This window comes from Camelus ferus, chromosome 8 (assembly GCF_009834535.1).
Source record: "Camelus ferus isolate YT-003-E chromosome 8, BCGSAC_Cfer_1.0, whole genome shotgun sequence".
Classification (NCBI taxonomy): domain Eukaryota; kingdom Metazoa; phylum Chordata; class Mammalia; order Artiodactyla; family Camelidae; genus Camelus; species Camelus ferus.
Window position 1 is genome coordinate 46,236,619 of NC_045703.1, and position 11,354 is coordinate 46,247,972.

The 11,354-nt window shown below is 39.8% G+C and overlaps 1 long non-coding RNA gene across 1 annotated transcript; it reads right to left on the reverse strand.

Annotated features, from left to right (window-relative positions):
* Window positions 1-3,080: 3,080 nt before the first annotated feature.
* LOC116665405 lies at window positions 3,081-10,083 on the reverse strand. Its single transcript, XR_004322001.1, has 2 exons — window positions 9,933-10,083; window positions 3,081-4,535 (listed from the first exon to the last, which is right to left on the reverse strand). It is a non-coding gene; the product is annotated as an uncharacterized LOC116665405 (long non-coding RNA).
* Between the last annotated feature and the right edge of the window lie 1,271 nt (window positions 10,084-11,354).

Genomic DNA, 11,354 nt, shown 5'->3' on the forward strand with positions numbered 1-11,354 from the left:
GAGACGATACCATGCGGCAAGAACTGTTATTTTGTGATCTTTCCGTTCTTCGTGGCTTATTTACAAAATCTATGCTTTAATTTCTGAGCTTTGGCTCTATAGTCAAAGATCAGCCCTTGGAATTCCAAAAATAATACTCCCCCAAAACCCCCACCCTGCCAAAAGAAAACGCTCCTATTTTCTCTCTCAAAAAAAGCCTGGCTTATGTAAATATGCAGTGCTATGGCTTCCAAGCAACTGAGTCTGCTATGAATTTATAAAATCCATGCAGCAATTCATCTGACTTCAGGCTCTCTCCTCGAGAAAGCAGTGTCTATCTAAGCATTCTAGGGAAAGCCATACTGCAGCTTGAATGGTAGAAATGTGCAAGGAAGAGCAGGGAACAGTGGCATCCTAACGTAGCCAAATAGCAGCTCCAGGACATCAGTGCCTGTCTGCAGAATTAAATTGAATGTTGTGAATGTAGCTAGAGGTTTCCAGTAGGTGTTGGGGAGCAAACCCATCCTCCGCAGCCAGCAGCACATCTGGCTGGAAGACGGCACAGCCCAGTGACTCGTCCTTCATCCTTCTCACCCATCAGAGAGAAAACAGGTCCTCAGTTATAGTCGCCATCAGTTTTCTTCCCCCACCCTGACTTCGAAACTAACCTCGGTTAGCACACATTCTTTCCTTTTTTCCTCCTGACTCAAAAGATACATAACCCTTATTTCTGTCTAATGCTGATCCTGGAAAATGGCTAATTCTCTGTTAGGCCGTGGGGTAAATGTCCTCTCTTCTGTGACTCCTTGGCTGATTTGGCATCTGTCACATCTGTCACTCCTCTGTTTTGGCACTGCTCTCCCTGCTCTGTATCTCTGGACACATCTCTCTCTCCCACTGGATCAGGAACTGCTCAAGCATGTAGACTGTGTGTTATTCCCGTTTATATTCAGAACAGAGCACAGCACTTGCATACAATACCTGTTCCTTACAGGACTGTAGAATAAGTGATAGAATGAGTCACAGGCTTCAAGGAAATTGATATGGGAGTGCTGTGTCAAAGGGGTGGGAGAACGGAAAAACTGGTGATGAGGACAGCTGTCAGAAACCTATTGCAATAATCTGATAATGAGCATCTGAATAGCCAAATGTGGCAGGTAGTAAGGCCATGATGCAGATTAGTAAGGAGGGGATTGGAGTCAGAGACAATTCCGGGCTTGGGAGCCATTGTCAAGTCATGACAGTATCCATTCATTCATTGAGTATATAGTGCCCCTTCTCAGGCCAGGCACTATTCTAGGGGCTGGAGATATAGAGATAAAGGAAACAAAACTGAAAAAGAAGAAGAAGAATATAAATGCAGTAGAAGAATCAGATTTAAGAGATGAATAAGGGTAATACGTTCAATTGTTTTTAGCTTGTCGAGTTTGACAAGTAGGAGGCAGTTGGAAAACTAGTACTAGAGCTTTGGAAAGAGTTTATATATGTTCATAGCCATTTAGATAAATATTTGGGAGGTATTTATGTAAAAGAAATAGTTACTTTAGGATTCCCAAGGGTAATGACTACAGGAAGAATTAATGAGAATATAAAGTGCTCTGAAATTTTTGAAATGTAAATTTTGAAACATAAAGAAAAATCCTACAAACGTTTGAGCAATAGAAACAGGGGTTTTCACTTTGCGGGGAGCACAGGCTGAGACACATTAAGGTAGAAGCTGAGATAGTCATCAGGCCTCATCGCAAATGTTCTGGTTTTCTCTTCCTTCGGGGAACACAATAGGATTACTCATCCTTAAACCTCGTTGAATTAGGTGGGATTGTGTGACTTGCACTGTTAAGTGATGCGACTGACTTCCAGCTGGAAGCTTTACGTGACAGAGCACAGTTTGCCAAGTCCCTTTCTCTGCTGTGTGCTCATTAAAGGTCACATTTAGCTGAAGCCCTCCATTAGGCTGGATCCCTGAGTGACTACATGAGCAGAGCCACTCTACTGATCTGTGAAGGACATGTAGTGTGAGTGGAAAATTAAAAAAAGAAAGAAAGAAAATAAACGTTTGTTGTGCTTTGAGAGTTGTTTGTTACTGCAGCACAACCCAAACTGACTAATGCACAGGATAACCTGCTATAATGAAGAACTCAAATATGCCACATGGTTATTCATGGTCACAGGTTCCTTCCACTTTATAGCCTTCCCATCACCCTTGTGTGTCTCCTCATCCACGTGATTAAAGATTGTTCTCTAGCTCCACATCTGTATTCCAGCTCCAAGGACAAAAGAAAGGGCAATTAATTTACTTTTAAGGATGTAGATACATATCATTCTTCCTCACATTCCAGTCATGAAAATCTAGTCACAGCATCACACCTAACAGCCTGGAAGGTTGGTAAAGTAGTAACTAACTGGGTAGACATGTGCCCTACTAAATCTGAAGGAGAGTTGAGTACGTTCTATCACTAAAAAGAAGAAAATGGATCCTGGGGACAATTTACAGTGCTGGCCATAGGATACACAGCATGTGTAAGGAATCAAAGGAAATGTAGTGTAGCTATGGCTGGAGAATCCAAGAGTCAGCAGAGATGAGTGAGACCAAGATCCAGGAGGACCTTCCAAGATTTATTGCAATCTAATGGAAAGCCACTGAAGAATTTTAAGTGGGGAAGCAACACAGTCAGATTTGCATTTCCACATAGTCTTTCGGTTGTAGGAGGGAGGATAAATTGAAGAAAAGCAATTAGGCAGCTTTGGCAGGATCCAGGTGAGAGCTGGTAGTCAGACTGGAGCAGGAGTTAGGAGATCAGGAGCTGAAGCTGAATGCCACTGTGATGGGGGACACAGAGTGAAGATGTAGGTGACAGACACAGGGGCTGAGGGAAAGGGGAGAGTTAAGGTGTTCCCAGATTCTCTGGCTTTAGGATTGAAGTAGATAGTGCCATCATTTCCTGGAGGGAGAATTCTGGTAGAGGATCAGGTTAGTGGGTTCTTCAGGAGCCTGGGCTAGAAGGAGGGGAGCCCACAGTTAGGTTTCACCATTGTGTGACCATGCCCTAGTTCTTAAGTTAGGTAGTCATTTCATTAAAAACAAATTCATACCTTACTTATATGTTTTATATTATTTTGTATGTATCAAACACAGCATTATTTAAACATTTTACAAAGGGGTCTACACATAACCCAAGACTGAGAAACACTGTCCCAGAGTACGACTATGATTTTTATCTTCAAAAAAAAAAAAAAAAAATTCAAGACCAGTGTTAACTAGTCTGTTTCATGCTATTAAAAAAATCTCCCACAAAGCATTCTCAGAGGCTAACATTTAATTAACACAACTTCTTATTAGATACTTCTTGTACTTGTAAAATGTACTCTTAGTTAACTGAATGAGTTGTATTCTCAAAAATGTTAAAGTCATTTTCCAAAAATTACAGCTTTTTCTTTGGAAATATTAAGCTTTAGCTCTGATTTATAATAGTGCTATAAATAGCAGGGCCAGGCTCTGTTAAGATAATTACTGTTGTGTGACAATGAATCATGTTGCCTGCACATGGAAGAGTGGTTATTGTTTTACTCTGTGCGCATTCAGCTCATCCAAAAGTGATCTCAAATCCTTTGGGTCCAGAGGTCCAGGGCCTGCCCCTCATAGTCCCAGTAAACATTGTTATCAGACCCATGTGAAGAATGTTCCCCCAGGCCCTGTCACTTGTACTGATAAAGAGGTAGTTCTCTATTAAAATCAATATTTGGGCTTCTATTTTGAATTCAAAGGGCTTAGTTCACACTTGATACCAGCGCGTGGCATCAAAGGCGGAGGAAAAGATCAGCAAAACTGAGCGGTCTTCTTCCTTCAGCAGATTTTTTTCCCCTGAGGTGCTACCAGCAGGAGACTAGCCACAGTTATTAGCTTAAGAAGCTCAGATTTACAATCTTTTTAGAAGGAAATTGATGGAACGTCCAATGCATTATTGGTAAAAACATAAGGGCAACAGAGGTTTCCCTTTTACTTTTTAAAAAGATGCTAGTTCACACTATGTGTCCAAGCAAATAATGATATTAGGGAGTAGATGTGTGTTCTTGAAAGGGTCCGGAGGCTGGAAACACTTCCTGGGTACTTGATGTTTCTAGAGGTTTTCATACAATCCTGGGGGAATTTCTGACTCTAGCTAAAAAGAAATCTTAGATTTTTAAAAACATTTTCCAGCATTTCATGAATTTTAGACAATAAACATATTCATCAAATGTCATTTCCATTTTAAATCAACCTCCCTCAGTTGAGTCAGCATGGGGTTTTGACCCCCCCAAAAAAGCTGAAAATACTTTCCAAACTCTGACTGTGTGAAAAGTGGCAGAGCAAGAACCGTATTCACTCTGGACGTGATGAAGACTGGGGCTTCCCGATGGCTTTCCATGGGCCTGGCACCGGGCTGAGCACCGTACATCTCTCATTCAGTCCTCAGATCACTGTGAGGTCAGCACTGTTATTGTCCTTGTTTTACAACTAGAGCCTTAGAGGTTAAAAATTACACCGCTGGATCCAGAGCCTGGCCTCTTCACCACTCCTATAAATGAACAAATACAAAGGTAAATCTGTGCCAGATGACAGACACACAGGAGATGTGGAAAAACATTTAGCTTCTATCAGTCCTGTTAGTAGCATCATTAAGTTCTTCCAAGGAGATCAAAGGTCAAAGGTTGGTTTAGGAGACCTGGCATTCCTTCCCTTCCTTATCCAGGTTTCCTTTCTACATCTGACCATGAGCAGTCAGTGGCCACCCAGTTCCTTATGGAGCACCACTCAAGTCCTCATCAATCACTGCCATCCCTTCTTTGATCTGACCACTGGTCTACGGAACAAGTCGATAAACCCATACTGAATTCCCACTCTAGATGAAGGATGAGTAGATGAATAAGGCAGGGAGAGAAGATGTTAGACAAGTGCTGTATTCAAACACACTCTGTGGTGGTCCAGCGCCCTCTCCCTCTTGAGCATGCTAAGGTCCTCATTTGGGATGTGTATCTGCCTTGTGACAGATCTTGAAGTATTTACATTTTCATGCGTGTATATCTTTTATTCTCTTAGATGCTGCAAACTCCTTCATGTTTAAATAAGGTGATGCTTTACTCCAGGAGATGCCGTCTCTGAAGCTGAGCATCTTCACAGAACTGACTAGTGAGGCATTGTATTTGCAGCTATTTATAGCAAAGTCTGGAAATGAAAAGAACTTACTCTGAGTTTTCAAAAAGTGTCAGCTTTTGAAACTTGCAAGACTTAAAAGAATTCTGTGTGACCAAAAGACAATCACAAGTCTAAAACAGAAAACTACATCAATTTACACCCAATTACAAAACCTAACTAATACAATAATTTTTCTGTGTGAGAGTGAATATTTTGGATATTTTTGTTTTAAAAATTACTACATTTATATGTGAGTCATATTTATAAACAAGATGAATTTAAGGATTTTCATGATTAGACATAGTTAGAAATTCCAGATCCTCAGGGATCAACATTATCATTTGATATGATAATGGAAATAATCAAATATGGGCACAAAAATTTAAGTGTAGGCATTTCAGCATAGTATTACTTACATAATACTTAAAATACTTGAGATTAAAAGTGAAATAACCAATAAGAAGGGAATGGACTATTATGCAGACATATAAAATGTTTCATGGAATAATTAATAATATGGGAACATTTTAATATTACAGTAAAAAGAAAGAGGGGGAAGGTATAACTCAGTGGTAGAGTGCGTGCTTAGCATGCACAGGGTCCTGGGTTCAATCCCCAGGGCTTCCATTAAGTAAATAAGTAAATAGATAAGTAAATAAACCCAGTTACCTCTCCCACCCCCAAAAAAGTTAAAATTAAAAAAAAAAATTTGAAAAGAAAAAGATAAAGACTAGCAGACAACCATGATAATGATCTCAATTCTGGAATAACCATGTGCTTACCCACAAGGGATGCCCTTCAGCAGCCACATTTAGTTTCTGTGACCCATGGAATTTAGGACTAGAATTGAGATTGAAAGATAGTCTTCTCTGCTGGGCACACAAGTAGCTATGTGCGCATAAAGCTGGTAGGGTGTGTGTGTGTGTGTGTGTGTGAGTGTGTGTGAGAAAGAGAGGGAGAGAGAGATAAAACTCGTAGATGCCTGGATTCCTGATAGTTTTAAGTGCTGTGTTCAGGCCCTTACTGGTACCACTTCAGTTTTTCCCCTTTCCACTTAAGCTGATGTCATTGCATAGAAAAATTACTCACATTACCATTAGATAAGCAAAGAAAACATAGACACTTTTCATCTTGAAAATAGATCTGATTTTCCCTACAAGCTCCCCCAGGCAGTGGGAAAACTGTGTTTCAGACATATCCAGTAAATGCAGTGTAATCCAATGACTTCAAGAGTCTCCACAAATAACTCATATGCCATGACTGTCTTAGTGTCTTATACTTTAAATTAGCTCCCCCCTTACTGTTTTTCTCTAAAAAACCAGTGTCTGGAAATTTATTAGAGGGCTTACATCAATTCAGTGCCCTTCAGGCATCCATTGCTGAGACGTGCAGCGAGCGTAGATCCAGCTCTGTTTTGGTGTTGTCTAACTAGTCCAGTAAGCCCTTCTACTCACCCAGCTCTTCTTTAGCCCTTGCTTTTGCTGTGGGCCTCTGAAATTTTGTTGTGTCTCCTCTTCCAGTGGTACATTCCTCAGCTCCAGGGTCTCTTTGTCCAAAAGATGATGGTCTCCTCCATCAAACATCTAGCTAAAGGCTGACTCACATCAGAATACCCTTTGGGGCACAGAGGAGATTCTGGGATCTCATCCATGCCATGTAGAAACTGAGGATGGCTTGGGAGAGCCAAACTCAGGTCTACTGTCTCCCTATCTTGGTTGGTGGTGGGGACCACTTGTGAGATGACCTCTCCCTCCTTCCAGTTTCCAGTGGGCAGTGGCCCTGCCCTTCATGTCCACTCTTCTGCCTTCTCCTCCCAGGACTTTGGCCAGAGAGGAGGCCCAACATGACGTCTCACCACGAACTTGCTTTCCTTTCCCTCTCTACTTGTCACACGCCACCAGAATCGGAAGGGGTGGGCTTTCTCCCCTCTGTCCTTCTTGACATCCTCCTCCATCATATGCTCCACTTTCCAGGAGTCATACTTAACCTATTCCTTTCTCTGGGGTTATGGCAAAACTGATGAGTTGGGAGAGGATAGAGGAGAAATCAGCCTCCAGGAAAGGAAGTTTCAGGATTGGAAGGTATGTAACAGAGTGAATGAAGTGGATTCTTATTGCCAGGAAACCAAAAGACTAAGATACTAGAATACACAACTGTATGCAGAAGATTAATCTAAGTCTGTAAATGCGCACAGACACACACTCACACACACACACTCACACACACACACTCACACACTCACACTCACACACACACTCACACACACACTCACACTCACACACACACTCACACACACTCACACACACACACTCACACACACACACTCACACACACTCACACACACACTCTCACACACACACTCACACACACACACACTCACACACACTCACACACACACACTCACACACACACACTCACACACACACACACACTCACACACACACACACTCACACGCACACACTCACACACACACACTCACACACACACTCACACACACACTCACACACACACACTCACACACACACTCACACACACACACTCACACACACACACTCACACACACACACTCACACACACACTCTCAAAAGCTCTTTAGACCATTATCTCTGCTTTATTTAGATTTAAAGTGGGGCTGTGCTTCTTGTCATCTGAGAGTCTTTGTTATAAAAGTTTCAGCTAAAAAGACCAAAAGGTAAGCTTCATCATGCTTTGAAATGTGCACATCTTCTTCTGTGACCCTCATATATCAGTTCTGACTAGATTTTCTGCCAGTGTTTTCTTGTAATTACTTGACTCCTGTAGATTAGATAATGACCTCAGCTTCTTTACCGAAGAGAGACAAAAGATTTTAAAAGATGCTCTGAAGGATCTTTACAGATGCGTTACCCTGTGATTCTACGAAGGCTGAATCTGGGGGAAAGTTTGAAGGAAGAAAGGAGCTGTCTTTGACACTGGCCTTCATCTTCTCTGCAAAGTTTCTCCTGAGCAAATTCATCTTCCTCTAACTCAGAAGAATTTTAAATGCTTTTCTTGTTCTGCCACATTAGGCAAGTTTGTAGCCCCTCATGTGTGAACCGATGATGACAATAGTGCCCACTTCACAGAGTTGTTGTGAAGGTTTGACCACAAAGAGAAAAGCTTTCAACTCCAGGGATTCCGGGTACCCTGGGTCACTGTTCGGGGCAGGGCTTGCCAGAATCTCAAAACAGATAATTCCCTTTCTTCATGAGTGCCTTAGATAATCTTCCCAGATCAGGAGGTCGAGTACAGTGAGGTGAAAAGAGTTAAATGGATTGATGGGTGTCTTGAGAAGTGATGGGAAGAGGGAAATGGTGTGAAGTGGGGTGCTGAGGTTGAAACCCTGCTTGGGGTTCTCACTTGTTCTGTGAGTTTGGGCAGATCACTTGGCTTCTCTGAGCCTCAGTTTCCTGAATGCAAACAGAAAACTTGCTCTTTCCAGGAAGATCACTGGAAGTGAATAGACAGTTTTCAGAAAGCAAAACAAAAATAAACCTGAATGGTGAATAAACATATGAGACAATAACCAACTGCACTGAGAAGCAGGGAAATGCACATTAAAACAGCAAAGTATGCCTCAGGTTGGCAAGGATTTTGAAGTATGACAATATTGAATATTGGTCAAAATGAGGGGAAATAGGAATTTACAATCACTGTTAGAGGTATATTTCCTATGGAAATAAATATGTCTATACTGAGTAAATTTGAAAATGTATTTATCTACAATCTAAAACTTTTCACTCCATTAAATATCTTTTGTGTACAAGTACAAGGAAACACGTACAGAGGTATTTATCTGAGGAATTCTTATAATAAAGAAAATTAGAAATTCAAAATATATGGCAAAGAGGAATACATAAATTAAATAGTCCTACAACTGAATACTATATAGCTGTTTAAAGGAAAAAATAAGATTATGTATCTATCTATAAAATAGTGCCTTTCGATATGGATAAATTTTAATAACCTAATGTTTCTGTCCATTTATATCCATCTATTACTATTTATATAAATTAGAAATTCTTTTCCACTCAAGACATGTGTTTATATATATCTCTCTAAAATAGACTGCTAACATACATACAGAGGAAATGATAATGGTAAATATTGCCTCTGGGGAAAAGAAGAGAAATGAGGCTGGAAGCTGATGTAAAGGTTATTTCAACGCTATTGTGTTGTTTTATTCCTCCGATAAGAAAGAAAAGCAAATATAAGCAAATGCTAACAGTTCTTAATTCTGTACTTGGCTGTATTTTTAATTTTCTTAAAATAAAGATCATCATATTTTTGACTGATACTTAGTAGTCATCATTACCATGACTTCAAAGAGATTTATGAAATTGAAGAAAAATAATGCAAGTGAACCCAGCATTAACATAATTAATCTATAAAAGCAATTTCAATTTAATTTTTAGGGCTTCCTACTCTCAGACTGTCAGGAAGGAGAGACAAGAAGAAAGGCTTAGGAAGAGGTGATAGACCTGAGAGTATCCCACGATTCCACAAAGAAGGCAGGGAGGACAGACCTGCCCCCATACATCTCTGATAGACTTTAACTGCTTATTTTGTTTCTTTGTGATGTCGTTTCCCTCTCCTTTCTCTTTCAAGACCACTTTGGACATTCACGTTAAGCTGATCCCATCTGTATTAAAAGGCTAAAGCTGGGAAGGAGAGCCTAAGTTTGGCTTTGGCGTCCCACATAGCTCTGGATACAAACTGAGAAGCTCCCCCTTCCACCCTGCCTGCCCCAGTTAAACAAACCTCGTATTTATTTTCTTATCGTGCTTTCAGTGATCCCTGATTTGCAAGATTGTCATCCATTCTGCAAACACAGTATCTGCAGCGTTTGAACAGTGTAGCTCTGAAGCCTGGTATTAAATAAGAGAAGTATTGAGGCCAAGCACAAAGGAAAGCAGCCCTTTCAACAGGTCAGTCATAACCTTTATTGGGTCATGTGATTTTCCAAAGTGAATTTTCTACCAAGGCTGTTTTTACCCCATCAATTATTAAATGAATCAAGGGCATTAAAAAAGGGAGATAAGACATTCAGATATTTCAAGTTCTTGAACTTTGTACGTTCAGTTAGCAGTGATAAGAATGAAAAGACCAGAGGAATTTAGGGAAAGGACAAACTAAAATACTGTGATAACTACAATCACATAGGCTTCTAGACTTCACAGAATCATGAAGGTAACTATCAAAATTAACCATGGCCCTGAGAGAAATATGGAGAAGATATGATCCCAGACCTTAAAAGAAAGCAGATAGGAGACAAAAAGGGATCAGAACAGGTATTTTAAATTGTAGTAATGGTTTTAGTGTTAAGCCATCTTTTCTTGAGTTACTCATTGATTCAGTCTTGAGATACAGTATGATTTAACTCAGCCTTTTTTCCCCTTATTTGTCTGAGACACATACAAAGTGTGACTCTCATATGGAAAAACACTACAACGTTTTACAGTTGCCACACTCATTGGTATTGGTGGCTTGGATTTTACTGGCTACATCTTGTCACTGTGTGACAGTCATTATGGGACTAGGAGCTGTTCCAATGCTCATTGCTCTTAAGAAAGGAAACTAGAAGGTGTAGAACAATATTATAGAATAATTTTGAAATTGTTAGAATTAATTTTTAAAATAAATCTTTATTCAAAGCTGGTGTTTTATAGTTTGTAACCCATTCTTGATGTCATTCATCACAACCAATCATGACAAACCAGGTTCCATCAGCAGGAGATTAGTGAAACTTGATGATCCAGATTTCTGGTTGCCAACTTCAGGCTCTGAGGTAATTAAGAATTTCAAAAGTGTAAAAGAATAACCTCACAAAGACTTGCTGTAAGCTATATCCAAGGAGAAAACTATTGCTGTTAACATGACAAAAAAAAAATCAATATTTGAACTTAAAAAAAAAAATTGGGATATAGACATATAACATCATATTAGTTTCAGGTATATTGCATAATGATTCAATATTTGTATATATTATGAAATGATCACCACAATAAATCTAGTTGACATCCATCACCATACATAGTAAATCAGTATTTTAATACATAATATTTTTACTTATGTAAAGAGCTAAGATGGTTTGATGAGAAACATCTTAAGCTTCTTAATACACATAATTGAGGGAAAGTTTCTGAGAAGACGTAAGAATGAACTAGAATTAGTAAACAATAT